The following is a 22,770-nucleotide window of genomic DNA, read 5'->3' as shown; positions in this document are numbered from 1 at the left end:
TCTGCCTGAATCTCACAGGCCTGCTACTGGATTACTGAGACTCATTGACTTATATCTGCACATGGCTGCCCACATTGTCTATTGTGACAGCAGAGACATACCCTGAAGGAGGCCCTTCAATTTTATTTTTTATTTTAAAATTTTTGTGCTCTTATTTTTTTTAAGGGTTTTAAAAATGGTCATTGATTTATTGTCTTATACTAAGAAAGTGGCAGATGCCTGCACTTCTGTTATGTTGGGTTCCATCATAAAATGTAACTGTAAAATTATTTTTTAAATGTAATATATAGAACACAAAATGAATTTGTAGCAAACCCTAGGAAATTCTTTTGTTATAAATTACCCAAAAATGCTAAACAAATCCCCCCAACTTCCATTTTGTTTAAAGTAATAACTTTATATCATATAAATTTCAAGTATGAAAAGTGCATTATTGCAATAATTACTCTTTGCAAGTCCAAAATTCTTAGCTTATAATAAAACTGTAAAGTTAAAAAAAAAAAAAGTAAAACCATCAGTGCCGTCTACTGCAGAAGTCCGACATCTTCTTAACATGTTGCAGAGAAACATTTCTGGAAGCAACATGTAACTGAAAGGAAACTACTTGTGTTTTTACCACTTTACGTTATCATTGTCTTTAGTATTTTCTCTTTCAAACTGAAATTCACTCCATCTATAAGGTTACTCTTGAGTCAGCCATTCTGTGCAGTTGCCACTTGCATGTTTCCAAAATCATCTTCTTCATGTGTCCTCTTTAAACTGCCTGTGGTACCAGAATGAACAGATAAGGACCTTTCTATTTGGAGTGGTGACATCATCTGTATTGTTAATTTTGCTAGGTAGATGGCTTCATATTCCTGAAGTTGATGGACAAATCCAGCATTAGGATTAATACAAAATCTTCTTTCTTGCACATAAGCAAATGCATCTCTGTACTTCATCCCAAAGGTTTCCATAATGTATGCAATAACAAAGGCAGCACTTCAGGAGATCCCTGTATTTCCATGGACAAGAACTTTTCCTCCAGTTTGTAAGCTCCCATCAATAAATTCCTTAGTCATAGGGAAAAAACGTATTATATTTTCCACTGGATTATCTGCAATATCCAAGACTAAATAGCTAAATAGTTGTTGAAAACTTGGTTTAATAAAATTTGCTTCAATATTTTGTCGTATGCAAATTATATGAGTTATTCCATGATTCTGTAGTATAGGTAGCTTGCTTTTCATAGCAGAAGAATATGGGCCCGAGAACAATCGAGGTAAAATTTCCTGCATCTCTCCTCTCATAGGGTAGGTCCACTCCTCGACATCGTCCTTGCACTGTGGAAGCGAGGGGAACTCCAGCTTCACGTCCTCCAAGGCCTGGTGGCAGCCAGCAGGCAGGTGGGCGAGCTCCCACCGGCCTGACCCACTGCGCCAAAAGGAAGGAGGGCCGGGGGAGCAGAGGGAGAAGGGCTCCCAACTAACACTCGCGGGCCAGGGCGCCCCAGCGACTCCGCTGCTGGGGGCAGCAGCTATGGGGAAGAGGAGGGTGGGCAGCTCATGCCTGGCTGCCAGGGTGCTGCCCCCCCCCCCCGTCTCCGTGCCCCTCAGGCACCTCTTATTTTTAATTTTTATTTTTTTCTACTTTGTTCAAATTTTTATTTTTCTCTTCTTTTTTCTCTTTCATTTCTCTTTTCTTTCACTCGTTCTCTCCTTGTCCTATATTGTTATTCATTTCCCTTTTTGTTCTTGTTCTGGCCCTAATTCGTATTTCTTCTTTATTTTTCTTTTCTTCTCTTCTTCCTTGATTGTCATTAGTTTTAAAGGAAAGTAAATACAGTTTCCAGCCTCCCTATGGCTGTTAGGTTGTTCTGTTCTCCTCTCTGTTCTTTCGTTCCGTCTTTTCCTCTTCTTTTCAACAGGTTCTTGAGTTTGTGTGATCTTCCTGTGTCCTCTGGCCTCACTGCTGACCTCTCCTATCCTTCTGCCTATTTATCCCTCCCTACAAAATTCCTTCTAACTCCCCATCCTGAAGGGTAAAGTTGCTATAATGAAGAGTTTATTCACTATAAACACATGTTGGTCTGGTCCTCGATTTTGATTTAATTCACACACTCAAAGGTGACAGATTAATAACTACCACAAATTGTCATTTTCTAAGCTGTGCTTGATGCTATGGTGTTGCTGATTGTTTCACTTCAGTGAAGGTGTTGTGATTGATCTAATCAGTTGTACTTCACAGTATGATGAAAATGAGATAGCCTCAGAATCATTACAGACTCAAAACCTAAAGACCAGTTATATCTGGAAGACACCACTGAGAAGCAATCATTCCATAAGGGTTCTAAACACAAGCAACAAACTTACTTACAATAAGCAATTTTGAAGTATCAATCCAGGAATTAAACCAAGGACATTACCAAAAAACAAATATAAGAAGACACTTAAGCAAGGCACAAACTCAGACTTCCACCCCACAAAAGGCAAATTCTGGGGGAAATGAGGTGGAAAAATATGATAAGCAACCGCCTGGACACCCTGAACTGATAGCACGGGAAGCAACGAAACCGATGAATGAGGCTCTAGAAAAATTCAAAACAGAAATAACCTCCCAGGTAACTACAGAGATGGTGAGCAGAGTGAAAGACATGATTACAGGCTCTAGAACACAAACTCATTAAAAAAAAATAGATGAGCTCAGAACCATGTTGGAAGCCATGAATGCCCAGCATAAGAAAGACATGGAAACCATGATCATTCAACACAAGAGAAAAACAGAATGCATGAAACAGATTCAAACAGATATCCAGGATATTAAAAACTCCATAAAAAGTATTCACAGTACATTAAGGGAATGTGAAAATAGAGTATCAGATATAGAAGACAGGATTGCGGTTAGAGACCATTAACAGAGATTTGTTAAAAATAGTAAGGGATGGTCTGCAGATGCCATACCAAGGTTGCAAGTTACGCAGAACATGCCGAATCAGCCCACTGCAGACAGGCAGGTCTGCAGACGCTGTACCAAAGTCACGAGTCGCTCAGAACACACCGAATAAGCCCACACCCGGCCAGCAATGCACTGGACACACACACACACACACACACACACACACACACACACACACACCGCTCCTCTGGCCTCTTCTCTGTACAGCCACCTGGTTCCACACTACAAAGATGCAGAGGACACCAGACCACCAGACCACGGTACTGGGTAAATTGGAGTCATCTTCACCTCTCATCAAGACCAGGACTATCTTCAGGGGAAGGGCAGCTGGAACCTGCAATACAACTCTGCAGAGTTCAACCCTACAGGAGGACAGGGAGCTCAATTTGGGACTTGCAGCCAGAAATCTGCCTGAATCTCACGGGTCTGTGACTAGCTTGCTGAGACTCATTGACTTATATCTGCACACTGCTACCCACGTTGTCTATTGTGACAGCAGAGACATACCCTGAAAGAGGCCCTTCATCTTCATGGTTATTTTTTATTCCCAAAACTAGTATCATTAGTTTGGGGTTTTTTTCTCTTTTCTTTTCTTTTGCTCCTCTTATCTTTACTTTTTTTTCCTACTCTTTGCAAATATTTGTTTTTCTCTCATTTATTTTTCTTTTCTTTTCTTCTTTCTTTTCTCTTTCCTTTCTCTTTCTCTTACACTCACTCTCTTGCTCTCCCACATTGCTCATCTTCCCTTTTTGTCCCTGTTTTGGTCCTCATTCAGAGTTCTTTATTTTCCTATTATTCTCTTTTTCCTTCTCACCTGTGTCCTCTGACCACACTGCTAACCTTCCCCTATCCTTCTTCCCATCTGTCCCTCCCTCCCAACCCCTTCTAACTCCCCATCCCAAAGGGTAAAGTTGTTATATTGAAGAGTTTATTCACTATATGTTGGGGTGGTCCTCAACCTTGATTTAATTCACACAGCTGAAGGTGATAGATTAATAACTACCACAAAATGTCATTTTCAAAGATGTACTTGATGTTATGGTGTTGCTGATTGTATCACTTGGGCTAAGGTGTTGGTATTGATCTAGTCAATGAACCTTCCTAGTATAAGGAGAATGAGACAGCCTTGGAGTCATTAGAGACTCAAAACTTAAAGACCAGCTATATCTGGAAGACACCTCTGAGAAGCAATCATTCCATAAGGGTTCTAATTACAAGCAACAAAGATACCTACAATAAGCAATTTCAAACCATCAACCCAGGAGTTAAACCAAAGACAGTACCAAAAACAAAAATGAGAAGACATTTAAGCAAGGCACAAACTCAGATTTCCACCCCACCAAGGGTAAATCCTGGGGGAAATGAGATGGAAAAGTCCCATAACCAATCACCTGGACACCCTGAACTGATAGCACAGGAAGTAACACAACAGATGAATGAGGCTCTAAAAAAATTCAAAGCAGAAATAATCTCCCAGATATCTACAGAGATGGTGAGCAGAGTGAAAGATATGATTAGAGGATCTAGAACAGAAACAGACAAAAATTAGATGAGCTCAGAAACATGCTGGAAGCCATAAATACCCAGCATAAGAAAGAAATGGAAGCCATGATCACCCAACATAAGAAAGAAATGGAATCCATGAAACAGATTTAAACAGATATTCAGGAGATCAAAAACTCCATTGAAAGTATCCATAGCCGATTAAGGGAATCTGAAGATACAATATCAGATATAGAAGACAGGATCACGGTAAGAGACCATGAAAAAAGAGATTTCTTAAAAATAGTAAGGGACCACGAGAAATCAATCCAACAACTGCTAGACGATGCAAAGAAGAATAACATAAGACTGATAGGAGTCCATGAAAAACCAAGAGAAAGCACAATTGACATAAAAAAACTGTTCACAGACATAATAGTGGAAACCTTCCCAGACAGAGGTAGAGAATTGGACATACAGATAAGTGAGGCATATAGAACTCCAACTAGCCATGTTCAAAAAAAAATCTACATCTAGACATATAATAGTCAAGATCCCAGAAACCCAACAGAAAAACAAAATCCCACAACCAGTTAGAGAAAAGAAACAAATCACCTACAAAGGAAAGCCCATCAGAATCACAGCAGACTTCTCAACACAAACCCTCAAATCAAGGAGAGCCTGGAGTGAAGTATTTCAAGCCCGAAAAGAAAATAACTTCCAACCTAGCCTGTTGTATCCTGAAAAATTATCTTTCAAAATCGATGGGGAAATTAGATACTTCTACGACAAAGAACACCTGAGAAATTTCATGAACACCAAACCAGCACTGAAAGCAATTCTAAACAATATCCTAGAAAAAAGCAATGAAGGTCACAACTCCATGAGGCCCAACAGAGGGAAGCCACCAGGCAAGGTAAGACACTAAAGGGAAAGGGGGAAAAAATAAGACATAAAAGAGCCAACAAAAGTAAAACGTCATGACAAGGATAAATCAATATCTATCAATTATAATCCTCAGTGTTAATGGCCTCAATTCACCAATCAAAAGAAATAAACTGGCAGAATGGATTAAAAAGGAAAATGCAACAATATGCTGTATACAAGAAACACACTTAACTCAAAAAGAAACTCATAGACTGAAAGTAAAAGGATAGAAAATAATTTTCCACGCCACAGGAACCCAGAAGAAAGCAGGGGTAGCAATCTTATTTGCAGACAAAGTAGATTTCAAACCAAAACTAATTAAGAGAGACAAAGATGGTCACTACATCCTTGTGAAGGGAACAATCCAAGAGGAAGAGATGACAGTCATACATATATATGCACCAAATATGTATGCCCCAGCTATACAAAACAAATATTAATGGGCCTGAAAAACCATTTAAGCACTAATACAATTGTAGTGGGGGACCTCAATACCCCATTATCACAAATAGATCATTAGACAAAAAGTCAACAATGAAATTCTAGAACTGAACCAAGCTATTGAACAAATGGACTTAATAGATGTTTACAGGGTTTTCCATCCCACAAAATAAGAATATAAATTCTTTTCAGCTACGCATGGATCATTCTCCAAACTACACCACATGTTAGCTCATAGGACATGTTTAAATAAATGTAAAAGAATTGACGATACCCCCTGTATATTATCAGACCATAGTCATAAAATTGGAAATCAATAACATAAGAAACCACAAAACCCCACAAACACATGGAAATTGAATAACACCATCCTGAAGAACAAATGGGTCACAGAGGAAATTAAAGAAGAAATTAGACAGTTTCTACAAGTAAATGATAACATCAGTACAAGAAAGAGGAATCTATGGGAAACAATGAAAGCAGTTCTACGCAGGAAATTCATAGCATTAAATGTACATATTACAAAAACATAGAACTCAAATAAATAACCTAATGCAGAACCTTCAGCTCCTTAAAAAGAAAAGCATAAGAAACCCAAAGCTCATACAAGAGAGGAAATTATAAAGATTAGCGGAGAAATCAATGCAATGGAGACTAAGAGAATGATACAAAAATATCACTGAATCAAAGAGTTACCTTTTTGAAAGAATAAATAAAATCAATAAACCTTTATCCAATCTTATCAAAAAAAGGAAAGAAAAGGTTCAAATCCATGCAATTAAGAATGAAAAACAGGAAGTCTCAATGACTTCTCGGCCTTTTGGCTAAGACCAAGTGAACAACGGGAAGTCTGAACAGATCCATCAGAAATCCAGAGTATCATCAATACCTACTTTGAGAACCTATACTCTAATAAAATGGAAATCACAGAAGAAATGGACAGATTCCTAGATACATACGAATTGCCAAACTTAAATGAAGAAGATATAGAAATTCTGGGACGGGGATTTAGCTCAGTGGTTCCACCACCTGCCCCACAAGAGCAAGGACCCAACTTCGATCCCCGGTACCAAAAAAAAAAAAAAAAGATATAGATATTCTAAACACCCCAATTACAATGAGTGAAATTGAAATGTAATCAAAAATTTACCAACAAGGAAAAGCCCAGGTTTTGATGGCTTCACTGCTGAATTCTACAAGACATTTAAAGAAGAACTACTACCACTACTCTTTAAACTCATCAGTGAAATCGAAAGGGAAGCAATACTTCCAAATTCATTTCAGGAAACAAGTGTTACTTTGATTCCTAAACCAGGGAAAGAACCAATCCAAAAAGAGAAGTACAGGCCAATCTCCCTAACGAACATAGATGCAAAAGTCCTCAACAAGATACTGGCAAACAGAATACAGAGGGTCATCAAGAAGATGATACACCCTGACCAAGTCAGATTTACATCAGAGATATAAGGATAGTTAAGCATAGGTAAATCAATAAATATAATACATTATATTAACAGAGCCAAGGACAAAAACCATATGATCATCTTGACAGATGCAGAAAAAGCATTCAACAAAATCCAACACCCATTCATGATAAAAACCTTATACAGAAAATTGGAATAGAAGGTCTTTCTCTCAAGCTGATTAAGGCTATCTATGAAAAACCAACAGCCAATATCATACTAAATGTCAAAAACTGAAAACTTTCACGATAAAATCAGCAAAAAGGAGAATGCCCACTATTACCATTGTTCAATATAGTTCTGGACAGATTAGCCACAGCAATTAGAAAAGAGAAAGAAATAAAAAGAATAAAGATAGGAAAGGCAGAAGTTAAACTGTCATTATTAGCTGAAGATATGGTACTTTACATAGAAGACCCAAAAAACTCTGCCAAAAGACTTCTAGACTTAATTGACAGATTCAGTAGAGTAGCTGGATACAAGGTCAACACTCAAAAAACAAAAGCCTTCTTATACAAAAATAGCAGACTCACTGAGAGAGAAATTAGGAAAACAATTCCTTGTACAATAACATCCAAAAAATGAAATATCTAGGAATCAATTTAACAAAGGAAGCAAAAGGCCTCTATAAAGAAAATTAAAGCACTCTGAAGAGGATATAAGAAAACAGAAAGACATGCCTTGTTCCTGGGTAGGAAAAGCCCATATAGTGAAAATGGCCATACTTCCAAAAGTGCTATATAGATTTAATGCAATGCCAACTGAAATTCCAGCAATATACTTCACAGAACTAGAGAAAACAATACAAAAATTTATTTGGAACCAGAAGAGACCTAGAATAACAAAAGCAATTCTAGGCAACAAAGACAAGATAGGGGGTATCACAATCCCCACCTTGAAACTATACTACAATGCTACTGTGATAAGAACAGCATGGTACTGGCAAAGAAACAGACCCAAGGATCAGTGGAACTGATTAGAAGATGCAGAAACAACTCCAGACATACTCAGCCACCTCATCTTTGACAAAGGAGCCAACCACCCTCATTGGAGGAAAGATAGCCTATTTAATAAATGCTGTTGGAAAAAGTGGGTTTCAACTTGCCGAAGATTAAAACTAGACGTATGTCTCTCACCATGCACTAAACTAAGATAGAAGTGGGTTAAAGATTTAAATATTAAGAGAGAAACTCTAAACTTGCTGGAAGGTAAGTTAGGTAGAACTCTTGAAGACATTGGCATAGGAAAAGACTTTATGAACAAAATCTCAGTAGCACAGGAACTAGCAAAAAGAATCAACAACTGGGATCTCATCTTATTAAAAAGCTTCTGCACTGCAAGAGAAACCAACAACAGAGCTAAAAACCAACCTAGAATTTGGGAAAAAAATTTTTAGCAACTGTACCTCAGACAAAGAACTACTATCTAGAATATATAAAGTACTGAAAAAAAAATCATATCCCTCAAATTTAAAGACCTAATCGAAACATGGGCATCTGAAATGAACAGACATTTCTCAGACAAAGAAGTAAAAGCAGCAAATAAACACATGAATAAATGTTCAACATCACTGGTCATTTGAAAGATGCAGATGAAAACAACACTAAGATTCCACCTCACCCCACAAAGAATGGCTGCTATCAAGAAATCAACCAATAACAAATGCTGGCGGGGTGTGGGGAGAAAGGAACCCTTCTCCATTTTGGTGTGAGTGCAGACTGGTGCAACCACTGTGGAAATCAGTATGGAGATACCTCAAAGAACTAGGACCAGGGTCCCATTTGACCCAGCTATTCCCCTGCTAGGTATCTTCCCAAAAGAATTAAAAGAAACATACCACAGTGATTTATGTGCACCCATGTTTACAGTGGCACGGTTCATAATAGCTAAAGCTTCGAAAGAGCCCAAGTGCCCATCAACTGGATACTGGATAAAGAAGATGTGTTGTTTTTTTTTTTTCATAAAATGGAGTGCTACTCAGCCTAAAGAATGAGAAACTAGACATTTATAGCTAAATGGATGCATATTGAGGCCATACTCTTAAGGGAATAAATAGAACACACATGTATAAACACCTAATATTTTCTCTGGTGTGAGAAAATGAAAGTATAAATAAGTATTAAAATGATTAAAATGAATAATTGATTATTTGAAATAGGAAGAAAAGGTCCAAAGAGGTAGGGGAAGTTGGAGGGGAAGGGGAAAGGAAAGAAGGGAAAGGAAAAATTATGAGAAAAGGAAAAAATGGAAATAAAGTCTTTGAAAATAGGGAAGGGTAGAGGGAGTGAATGAGGGCAGGGAATGGGGAAAAAATAAGAACCAAGATACATCATATATAGGTACACATACCCAATGATAAATGTAAATGTATTGCATATCTAAAATGTACCAATAAAAGAATTTAAGCAAAAAAATAAGTAAATATAGTATACATTCTCTGTTGTTCTGATTTATATTGACGCTTAATTATTTAACCGTACCCTAGCCTGACAGTGACATTAGCTTGGTATAGAATATTAATTTATATATACATCATGGGCCAAGATAATTAGTTACCTAAGACTCAGAGCTTGACAAAATTAAGCTTAGTTGAAGAGATATGAAGTGATATTCAACAGAAAATTTCAACAAAATATAAAAATGATGTATTACAAAATGAAAACTTCTTTTCTCATAGACCATCATCAGATGTGTGTATATATATATACACACACACACACACAAACACACACACACACACACAAATATATATACATATATATATATATTTTTTGGTACCGGGGATCGAACTGAGGACCTTGCACTTGTGAGGCAGGCACCGGAAACACTGAGCTAAATTCCTGGCCCTGTATATGTATTTTTAACGTGAAAGATCTAGGAAATGTTTAAGGCTTGATAAGGTTATGTTATTACTATGCAATTGGTCTGTCATCTATTTTCCATCTATTCATTTATCTATGTGTATATATTATACAATATGTACTATACCATATATTATGTGTTATATATAGTGTATATTAAATTGTTGTAATGTACTTCCTGCATACCTGTGTAAAATAACTACTCCTGCATGTGAAATATCTTTAATTGGAATGAAGAACACAAAAAACAATTAAAATGTAGCTATCCAAACAGCTGTTTACACATACATTTGCCACTTTCATACCAGCTTTCCTTTCTTATAATACAGAATGTAGTGAGATTACTTGGTGCATACTAGCTTCTATTACTCACTGTGTGGGCTTGGGAGTATGAGAAACTCTTCAAACTGGCAGGTGAGGAGAGGGGGAGTATGAGGGGTAGGCAGGGAGGATTGATCTTCCCATGAGTTACTATGCTAGCCCCTAACATTTAAAATATACTTTCTCTTACACACACAGAGATGACTAATTCCTTGCCAGTTTCTCCAGATTCCCACAGCCTGGCTTAGTGGTTATCCTTTTATATAACCATTTATTCCAAGGGAAAGGACAATTGTTTTAGGGACTAGCTAAGAATGTTCCTTTTCTATTCCTAGTGTTTTATTCCCCCAAAAGACACCTCAACTTGAAGAAGCTCAGCCAGTCCCAGCACCCAGGAGGAAGTTCCCCCGCCTCCATCCCAGGTTCCTAGGGCAGAGAAGCTCAGCTGGTCCCAGTACCCAGAAGGAAGCTCCCCTGCCTCCATCCCAGGCTCCTAGTGCAGAGAAGGTGAGCTGGTCCTAGCACCCAGAAGGAAGCTCCCCGCCTCCATCCCAGGCTCCTAGGGCAGAGAAGCTCAGCCGGTCCCAGTACCCAGAAGGAAGCTTCCCCGCTGCCATCCCAGGCTCCTAGGGCAGAGAAGGTGAGCCAGTCCCAGCACCCAGAAGGAAGCTCCCCCACTGCCAACCCAAGCTTGTAGAGCAGAGAAGGTGAGCTGTGTGGGCCCCCGAAGCACACCCCCTCATGGAAATGAGAAAACACGTAAACAAGCCTCAAAAACAGACTTCCGGATCACCTAAGGCAACCCCAAAGGGAAATGAGATGGAACACTCTGATATTCAACCACCTGGACTCTCTGAACTGGCAACAAAACAGGATCTGGGAAAAATGAAATCAGAAAAAATTACTCAGATAACAGCAAAGATTTTGCTCATGGTGCAAGACATGATAAATAAATCTAGAGAGGACACAGATAAAAACAATAGAGGGTCTGAGGAACATGATGGAATCCCAACATAGGAAACAAATGGAATCCATAAAACAGATACAAACAGATTTCCAAGAGATTAAAAACTTCACTGAAAGTCTGCGCAGGAGAATAATCCAATGTGAGAATAGAATTTCACATATAGAAGATAAGATTGCAATTAGTGAGGAGGAAAAGAAAAATTGCTTTCAAATTGTAAGGGAACACAAGAAATCAATCCAGCAGCTGCTAGACGATGCAAAGAAGAATAACATAAGACTGATTGGAGTCAATGAAGAAACAGGAGAGAGTGCAGATGACATAAAAAAACTCTTCACGGAAGTGATGGCAGAAAACTTCCCAAGCAGGGGAAAAGAACTTGACATACAGATAAGTGAGGCATATAGGACTCCAGCTAGCCTTAATCAAAAAAATCTACACATAGGCATATAATAGTTAGGATTCCAGAAATCCAACAGAAGAATAAAATTCTACAAGCAGTGAGAGAAAAGAAACAAATCATATACAAAGGAAAGCCCATCAGAATCACAGCAGACTTCTCAATGCAAACCCTCAAGGCAAGAAGAGCTTGGACTGATGTATTTCAAGCCCTGAAGGAAAACAGCCTCCAACCCAGATTAATGTACCCTGCAAAACTATCTTTCAAAATTGATGGAGAAATAAGATACTTTCATGATAAAGAGCACCTCAGGAACTTCATGAACACCAAACTGGCACTCCAAAAAATTTTAGACAATACCCTTGGAAAAGACAATGAGGATCACAACCCCAGGAAACCCAGCAGAATGAATCCATTGGGCGTGACAAATTAAACGCAAAGGGGGAGAATCCAACAAAAAGAAAAAGTCATGACAAGGCTTTTAAAACTTTGAACTTCATCTCCTTAATGAGTGTATAATTCAATCTTATTATTGTACTGATTAGTATTTTCTGATTCTATAGTTGCACACCATTCCTTGTGCCATACTGTCTATTTATCATCTTCTTATGTCTATATTTTAATTGGGTTGTCTATTAATGAGCTGTAAGAGTTCTTTATATATTCTGGTCATAGGTTATATGCATTGTAAATATGGTCTGTTTAAGGACTACTTTTCATTTTATTGATGTCATTTAAAGTTCTAAATTTTGATGGAATCTCATTTATCAATTTTTTTCTTTTATACATCATGTCTTTTGTATCCTAGGTAGTTCTTCCCTACCCTGAATTCATAAATATTTTCCCTTATAATTTTTTCTTAAAGTTTCATACTTTTAGGCTTTCTTATTTAGCTTCATACATCCCTTCAAGTTATTTTCTTGTATGGAAAAAAAGGGTTGAGGTTAATATTTTATATATGGATACCAGGTGTTCTAGTGTCATTTGCTGAAAACACTATCTCTTCCTCAGCTCTTGAATTGAGTTTATATTGTATAAAATGCTAATGTTAAATAATCTTTCAAAGCTCAGTGGACCATATATGTGTGGTTCTATTTCTAGATTCTCTGTTTTATTCAAATGATCTATATGTCTTTCCTTACACCAACACTGCCTTGATTACTGTAGCTTTAGAAGAAGTCTTAAAATTGGGTGCTAAATGTCTTCCAACACTGTTTTTGTTTTTGTTTTTATTTTTGTTAACTTTTCGAGGTCCTTTGTACTCCTACATAACTTTTAAATTTCAATATCCAGTTATTCATTTATAGCAAGTATACACAGACCTGAATTTTGATATATACCTTGTGTTTTCTAATCCTGCTAAATTCAAGTATAAGTGCTAGGGGCTCCTAGAGATTTCTTAGTATTTTCTCTGTAGATGATCATTTCATCTACATATAAAGATTTTGCTTCTGCCATGCCAATCCTATCCCAGTTGTGTCATTTTATTGCCAGACTATTTTGGTGGGGACTAGGTTTCAAAGTTTAATGGACAGATAAAGAGTAAGCATATCTGTCCTTGTTCTCCACCTTAAGGAGAAAGCATTGTATCTTCTCCATTCATATAAGGTGTTCTTGCTGGAAGTATGGAGTACATGTCCTTAATCTGTTGAGAAGGTTCTGTTCTACTTCTAGTCTCCTGATAGCTTTTACCATGAACAGCTGTAGAATTTAGTCCAATACTTTTTCTCCAACTACTGACAGGATCGTATGGCTTTTCCTTTCCTCTGTTAAAATGATGACTTTTGAGGGTGGATCTTCCAATGCTGAACCAACACTGCCATCCCTATAACAAAACCACTTTCTACATCCTGCCAGATCTGACTTCTAATAGTTTGTTTTGTTAAACAAATTTCTATCTATGTTCATACTTTTTTCTTCTATTATCTTTATCCAGTTTTAGGATTAGCACAATGTTGAGTTCCTAAAATGAGGGGAGAAGTGTTCCTTCTTTTTTCTGCTTTAATTGTTAGATATAATTTATCAGTTAAAATGTATATGAGCCTGTTGTTGTCATATAGGTAGGTTTTCAAGCTAGGAATATACTTTCTTTAATAGGTGCTGTTCAAATTTTATATTTCCTCCAGAGTTAGTTTCATTAATTTGTCTTCCAAGGTACTTCTTAGAAGTTGTCAAATTTATTTCAAAAAAGATTTTTGTAATATGCTTTCTATATCCTTTTAAATTCTATAAAATCTGTGGTAATGTCTCCTAGGTCTTGATATTATAATTTTAAAAATGTATAACTGATATTGTGTAACAGGAAGAAAAGGTCTAAAAGAGCAGGGGAATTGGGAGGGGTAGGGGAAGGGAAAAAAGGGAAAGGAAAAAATATGAGAAGAGGAAAAAAATGGAAACAAGGTCTTTGCAAATAGGGAAGGGTGGAGGGGGTCAAGGGAGGGCAAGGGAAGGGGGAAAAAAATAAGAACCAAGAGACTCATGTAAAGGTACAAGATCCCAATGATGAATGTAACTGTATTTTATACCTAAAATGTACCAATAAAGTTAATGGGGGAAAAAAAAAAGAAAACTAATGAGGCCCTTACCCTGTTCTCTCCCTGCCTGCAGACCCCTTCCCATACATAACCACACTATCTTACGTGGTTGGGAGGATTTCCTGAGATAATTCATGCAAAATTTTAGAACCAGTGCTAGGAGTTTTATATAGTTGTTCCTCGCTTCATGACCTACCCGTTTAATGATTGTTTGGACTTACAGCTGAGGTGTGTTTAGATTTACAACTCAACACTTGGACTTACGGCCCATTTCTTTTTTTGTATAATTCTTGTACATCTTGTTTATAGAGCCTCAATGTCTTTTTTTGTACAGTACACCTAGTTTATAGTACTGTAGTTTTTGCTCATTGTACTGTACAGTACTGTAGTTTTATGTTCTGTTTTATATATATATATATATATATATATATAGTACCATTATATACTACAATTCTACATGTAAGAGTTATGCAAATAAAATCAAAGTCATGAAAAAAAAGACACCTCAACTTTCACCAATGGAATTCAGTTACAATTAAAAAGTACTCATTTAAAATGGTGCTACTTTAGAATTTAGAAATGGAAAAATGCTCAGTTACTTAATTCAGGGTCACTAACCCTTTTCTCTAGAGGCTCAGAGAATAAATATTTTCGGTTTATGAGCCATCATAGTTTCTGTAGCAATTATTCAACTCTGCTACTGTGACACAGAAGAGCCACACAACATATATAAATAAATATGCAAAAACAAGTAGTAGGCCAGATTTATTCCAAAAGCCATTTTGCCTACCTAGTCTGACCACATATTCATTTTCTAAAAGGATTCCATGAATATTTCTGTGAATGCATGTTCCATGTAATTATGGCCAATTTTTACTCCTTTCTCTATGATTCCAGAGAATCTCCCCCTTTCTACAGCTATTTCCTAAATGGTCCTCTCCTATGGTGACTTTGTTGGGCATGTGACCTATTTGACCAATGAAATATCAAAAAACTTGTAAGCACCACCTATATAAAAGCTTGTGTCATGGTAGTTATTGTCCCTGCTTGCTGGGAGCTCTTCTACCATTGTGTGGAGAAGACTAGGCTAGATTTTACAGAAGATGTTAAGAGCATACAAAGAGCTGCCTGAGTTTCTCTAGTCATGGCTTAAATGCAACACTAAGACCAGACCATCTCCTGTTGGTGCAGAGCCAAGTCATCCTGGCTTAGCCTAGCCATAGTTGCCAATCCACAGAATCACAAGCCAAGAATTGCTTGTTAATTTAAGCATCCTATTTTGGACTAGATGAGTGGATAGCCCTAGGTAAATCATATAGTAGTCCAGGAGTACAAAACCCGAAATACTTATTCTCAAACATATAAGCATTGTTATTGAAAATGAAGTAAGATGTGAATGAGCTTTAGAGTTAACTTGTAAATATGTGACTGTCTCAAAAGTTAATGATTCTAAATTTACAGACAGTACTAACAGCAACTGTATTATTCAGATATTTCTCTGGACATTCAGAATTGCAATGGAGATATAGCTCAGATTCATTGAATAATTAATAACAAACTTCTATTTTTTCTGATTAGAAAGATTTCCGTGGTAATTATTCATAGGAAATAACTCAATAGAAATAATGAATTTGAACAAGTATTTCCTTGAGTGAGGTTCTTACAACCTACTCTCCCTTGGCTCCCAAATACCAAATTCCAGTGAGAATTTATTTAACAAACTGTCACACTAACTAGTTAGTAAGTTGTCAGATTAATACTTAATCATGTCTCAAACTTATGAAAATCCTGGATTCCAGATATTTTGATATCATTCTCCGGATTCTGTTATGTTCATAAAAAGCTCAACATTGCCAATATATGTTTCTTAGGAGACAACAATGAATCCAATTTCATGACTATTGATCTCATAATTTTATAAACTTTCTTAATATCAATACTAGGACTGTATGCATCCAAGAAAACCACAGAGCACATGTGCTTCATATATGAAGTTTCATTAAAAGAGTTTGAGAGGGCAAAATTGAATTTTTTATAGCTTGTAAACACAGGCAAAAAATCTTACCATGGAAAACCAATTTTCCATAACTGACTGGTGAGAGTTTATGAAATATGCTTACCAATGTACTGTATGTTCCCAAGTAGTGAAGCCTCTGAATTTAGACTGAATATTCTAACATCACGTTTTCATAGGTGGGTTGATAAGCTATGGATTACATTGTTTGTGGTTTGTGGAAAACAAGAAATGCCATCATAGTTGTAATGTTATCTCATCTGCAGATGGCTTTGTTTATGTGTAATCTTACAACATGTCATGATAATTCTTTACTGATGAAAAAATATCATATACGCTCTATAAAGTATTCTGGGGGTATCTCTAAAATCTGCAGAAAACAGGCATACCAGAAACTGTCCAAGAAATACAGAAATTCAAAGACAGTGAGGTCTGAAAACGAATTTGGAGGAGAGTTGATGGAGGAGGAAGAAAAATTAAGGAACTGGAGCTAGTAATAGAACCTAGGAGAGACTACACCTGGAAATCAGAACAAATATCACTGCTGGAATGGAGAATGTAGGACCCACTATGGCTAAAGAGGATCTCCACTGAAGGTTCCTAAACACCTCTTCACAGGTCTCTTGCCACATTAACATGGATTCTTAAACTATCAGCAATCCTGGGTTAGAGGGATAGTTTGGTATAATGAAACAAAGAAGCAAAATTACTCTAAACAACTAAGACATAAAATGTGAGGATTAATAATTCAATAATGTGAATATATCTGGCATTTACAAGACCCTCAACAATCCTCATTTCTCAGCTTTTTATATAAAATGGATTGAATCACTCAGTAAATATTTAAGATTGCTTTCCTTCAGAAATCCATATTTACAATGTTTATCTCTCTGCTATGCACGGATATGTATGCAAGGTGTAAATATAATCATCACTGTAATTCTATTATACTGGGTTGATTGCTCTTTTAAATTTTATCAATCATTAATTGGACAAAAATTTGAAAGCCACTTTTGCGGTTGATGATGTCTGGTGAACATATTCTCACTAAAAATATATGTAGCATTTTGAGTATTTGAGGTTTTCCTCCCATTCCGACCCCTCCTCAAAATGCTTTGACAGTTACTTATTCTCCTTGGGGACAACACTTAGGGGCTATCAGCATCCCCACCTTTTCAGCGGAGGTCAGCTGAGCTGAGCCTTGGCCCCAGATTCATGAAAGAGGTGACGTCAGAGCCTGGTTGAGCACACAGGAATCCCCAGTCCAGAGCCTGTGTTCTCTGCACATCTCAGTCAAAGCCAGGATTGTTTTTGGTGCCAAGTTAAAAATAGAAGTGCTCTCATTTTTTATTTAAACATTTCAGGGATGTGATGAATGATTAAATATGAGTTCTACAAGATATAAAAGGATATAGAAAAGACTCCAAGGGACCTCAGTCAAAAATACAGACTTCCATTATTCAAGTTTCCATTATTATCATAAAGAAAACTACATACTAAATTTGGGGGTAATAATACTGTGGAACTGAAGTAATGCTACTGCATAACCCAAGGGGTTCACCCTGGGGACCACTGCCTTGGGGTTACCAGGTAGAGGTACCAAGGGACTTCTCTCCATTTCCTTGGAGTTCTGAGCAAAGAACTGGACAAGACACATAGAAAAGGCAGCAAGGATGTAGATTTACTGAAGGCAGAAAATAAATACACTCTACAAGGGGAGAGAAGGCCAATGAAGAAGGTTCACAGTGGCTTCAAGTTAAAGGGAATGGGATCTTTAGTATACAAAATATTTGGATTTGGTTCCACATCAAGTAAATATGACACTGAAACAATTGTTCTATCAAAAACTCACTTGGCCTCTCACCAGATGTAAATTGTTCTGTAGGGGAAAAAAATCACCCTTCTCATCTGATATAAATGAAGAATAAGAAAGTCTCTTTTGCTTGGCTTTGTTCTTATGTAAATGAAGAACAAGGAATAGCATCTTCTGATTGGTTCTGTAAACAGTGCCAGATTCAAGTGAAGGACTGAGAATATGGCTTTCTGATTTGTCCTGTGTACAGTGCTCAAGTGCTGTAAACCTAAAGTCATTTTGGGTCCATTGTTCTCTGTATATCTTCTCTTTTTAGGAAACAACTCACTCAATGGTTAGCTGTGGTTTTTTAATGAACTTCAACATATTCTGCCTTGTTGGTTGTCTAGTTTGTCCCAGCCCTAATCTCCCACTTCATTTTCTCCCTCAGCGATATAAACCCCATGATTCTTTAGGAATGCTGAAGGAGTGGGTCTCTCTTTGTTTTTCTTATAGCTGCATCCTCCTCAGAGAGCTATATGCCTTACCTACCGGGGATTTTTTATTCTTTGACTACCTTGGGATATTAGGGCTTACTGGTTGGGATGATAAGAACCAGTCAGAAGACAGTGACAAGAGAGTTAGTGCCTAGAGAAGCTCCCTCTTCATCTTTTAATTTATTTTTCTTTTTTTAAATTTACTGTTTTTTTAACTTTTCTTGGTTTTTTTTGTTCCTTTTATCTAATACTGTTAATAGGATTATTTACTTCACTTTTGTTACCTCCTCATCTTTGATCACTTAATTTTCAAATTTTAATTGTTTCACATTCCTGATCCCCATACCTTCTATCCTTACTAGTACAACCATTACCTTTATGAATATATAATTAATTATATGCCATTATTGTATAACTGGTAATGAAGATAAAGTTATTCCATTAGTTGATGTTTAATGTAGGTTAACACTTGGTTTGTTTTAGTGTGTATACTATAATCATAGGTCATTTTTTATAGTTAAGACTGGTATATTATGGTTCTTCATGTATGTCAATATCCTGTTTGTATTTGATGCTAGTGGTTGTTCATTTTGTTACTATAACCAAGCTGATATTTTATGATAGCCTGGTTTTCTCTATACACTAATATCTGGGCTGTCCTGGGCTCATTAACAATAATCAGGGCCATTACTAGAGAACTAAATACAGGGTCAGATACACTGCAACATCTTCACCCAAAAACAGAGGTGTTTGGATTCTGGGACAAAGGCAGAGGCCAACAGTTAGCTCAGATCTCAAAAAAAAAATTAGGACTCCCACCAACTAACAGACCCAATAAAAAACAGGGATATAAAATGTATAAACATGTCTCACAGAAAATAAAAATGGCTAATACATTTCTAAAAATCTTCAACATTACTGACCATTAGAGAAATGCAATTTAAAACAATATTTAGATTTCATCTTACCTGAGAAACCGTAGTTATCATGAAGAAATCAAATAATGACAAAAGTTGATGAGGCTTCAGGGAAAAAGGAACCCTTCTCAACTGTTGGTGAGAATGTAAATACAACTACAATGGAAATCATCACAAGGGTTCCTCAGAAAACTAAAACTAGAAATTCCATTTGACCTAGCTATTGGCAAAAGAGTTAAACACATCATATAATAGTGAGCCATGCATATCCATGTTTACAGCAGCACACTTCATAATACCTAAATTTTTGAATGTCTTATACACCAATCAACAGATAAATGCATAAAGAAAATGTGGTACATATCCACAATGGAGCACTACTCTGACAAAAAAAAAACAAACTTGAGTCATCTGTGTGAAAATGGCTGCACTTTGAGACCATAAGAGTAGGTGAAATAATTCAGGTGCATAAGCTTCTATAGTCTCTCTTATAGGTTGATATTAATGGCTCCTAGGAACTAGGAATGAGGCTAGGATTTTGAGGATATGTAATGCTATCCTTTTTGGTTCTTTGTCAGCCTCTCAATTTTGCAATGAGAATTCAAACATGTCTCTTCGGTGCCCCTTGCAATGAATGACAGCAATCTCTCTAGGAAGATGAACTGCCTTCAGGAATTGCATAATTTCTTACTTATGATTAATAGAGGATTATTCACTGATTAGCAAGCCCCTTTATTCCCAGATTGCTACATGGGCATGTAGCACCCAAAAGACACATTTAGAATCTGTGTAAATATCCTCTTCTCTTTTTTCTAATATCAATGCCTGAGTCAGGCTTATGGGCTCTGATTTTTTCAAAAGAGGCCCTGGGAGGTGGAGGGCTGGCTTCAGTTATCTATTGTGGACTGACAACTGCATAGCCTGCCTTTCCTCCCTTACTTTTTCATAATTTAAAGGTTTTTGAATGCACCTTTCTATTCTCATGAAAAGAGCAATTGTTTTACACCTCATGTCTACTCCATCCACAGCAGTATCATCCAGATGTGGTTCTGTCAAAGGGACAGTAACCTCTGTGGGGTGACTTAGTGTCTTTTCCTGCAACATGCTGTTGTTTATTGATCATTTGCATATCTCTTAGCCTCTTCCATAATTCTTTTTCATCTTGGGTACAGAAAATAAACAGGACAATTGGATATCTTAACACAAGAAGTCAAAAGGGCCAAAATTTGAAACCTATTTGCAAACCAAATAAAATATTCTGGAAATTAGCCTAAATGTTCTTTGCAGTATTAGATATCTTCTGTCAAAACGTGACCTGGACTCAGATATTCCCATTCACTCCTGTAAGAGAGTGCAAAGGACATAAAAAAGAATACTTCCCAAGCAGGGGAAAAGACTTTAACATACAGATTAGTGAGGCATGTAAGACTCCAACTAGCCACACTCAAAAAACATCTATACCTAGTCAAACAAGAGTCAGGATTCCAGAAACCCAACAGAAAAATAAAATCCAACAAGTAGTTAGAGAAAAGAAACAAATCACATACAAAGAAAAGCCCATCAGAATCACAACAGACTTCTCAATACAAACCCTCAAGTCATGAAGAGCCCAGAGTGAAGTATTTCAAGCCCTAAAAGAAAACAATGTCCAACCCATATTGCTGTACCCTACAAAACTATCTTTTAAAACCAATGGAGCAATAAGATAATTTCATGACAAAGAGCACCTGAGGAACTTCATGAATACCCAACCATCACTCGAAAAAATTTTGAGCAATAACCTAGAAAAAGGCAATGAGGGTTACAACCCCACAAAGCCTAGCAGAATGAATCCATCAGGCAAGACAAAAAATTAAATGCAAAGGGGAAGAGTCCAACAACAGGAAAAGGTCATGACAAGGATAACTCAATACATATCAGTAATAATTATGAATATCAATGGTCTCAATTCACCAATCAAAAGAAATACACTGGCAGAATGGGTCAAGAAGCAAGATCCAACAATATGGTGCATACAAGAAACACACATAATTCAAAACAAAAAATTGAAGACTGAAATTTAGGAGGTGGAAAACAATTCTTCATACAGGAACCTGAAAACAAGCAGAAATAGCTATCCTATTTGCAGATCAAATGGATTTCAAACCAAACTAATTAAGAGGGACAATGAGGATCGTTACATCCTTGTAAAGAGAACAATCCAAGAGGAAGACTTAGCAATCATAAATATATATTCACCAAAGAGTAGTGCACCCAACTATATAAAACAAGTATTAACAGATATGAAAAAACAAACTAGCACTAATACAGTAGTAGTGGGGGACCTCAATACCCCACTGTCACAAACAGAGAAACAGACAAAAAATAAACAATGAAATACTAGAACTCAATCAAACTCTTGAACAAATGAACTTAGGAAATGTCTCAGACTGCTTGACCCCACAAAATCAGAATACACATTCTTTTCAGCTGCACACAGGTCATTCTCCAAAATAGACCACATACTTGCTCATTAAATATGTTAAGTAAGTGCAACAGAACAGAAGTTATCCCCTATATATTATCAGTCCACACTATGATGAAATTAGGGATCAATAGCAAATGAAACTGCAAGAACATCATAAACGCACTGAAATTTAACAATAAACTAATAAATAACCAATGGGACACAGAGGAAATTAAAGATTTCTACAATTAAATTAAAATGTCAATTCCACATATCAGAATATATGAGACACAATGAAAGCAGTCTTACAAGGGAAACTCATAGCACTGAATACTCATATTAGGAAAACAGAGTGAGCTCAAACAAACAACCTAATGCTGAACCTCAAATTTCTAAAAAATGAAGAGCAAGACAAACTCAAAGCTCATACAAGGGAGGAAATTATAAACATCACAGCAGAAATCAATGCAATGGAGACTAAGAGAAAATACAAGTTAGTGAAGCAAAGAGTTGGTTCTTCAAAAGAATAAACGAAATCAACAAACCCTTAGTCAACCTTATCCAAAAAAAGGAAAGAAAAGGCCAAAAGCCATACAATTAAGAATGAAAAGGGTGAAATTACAAGAAACACAGCAGCTATCAAGAGGATCATCAATACCTACTTTGAGAACTTATATACCAATAAGATGAAAAACACAGAAGAAATGGACAGATTTAAAAATAGACATGAATTACCAAAGTTGAACAAAGAAGACTTAAAACACCCTAAACAACCCA

General features: G+C 36.7%; 1 pseudogene; it reads right to left on the bottom strand.

Annotated features, from left to right (window-relative positions):
* Nucleotides 1-517: 517 nt before the first annotated feature.
* LOC101706945 (serine/threonine/tyrosine-interacting protein pseudogene) overlaps nucleotides 518-22,770 on the bottom strand; it is a 29,160-nt pseudogene continuing 6,907 nt past the window's right edge.

This window comes from Heterocephalus glaber, unplaced genomic scaffold, assembly GCF_053883595.1.
Source record: "Heterocephalus glaber isolate CG9 unplaced genomic scaffold, H.glaber_assembly_v1.0 deba00001481, whole genome shotgun sequence".
Classification (NCBI taxonomy): Eukaryota; Metazoa; Chordata; class Mammalia; order Rodentia; family Bathyergidae; genus Heterocephalus; species Heterocephalus glaber.
This window is presented reverse-complemented; position numbering and strand designations above follow the sequence as displayed.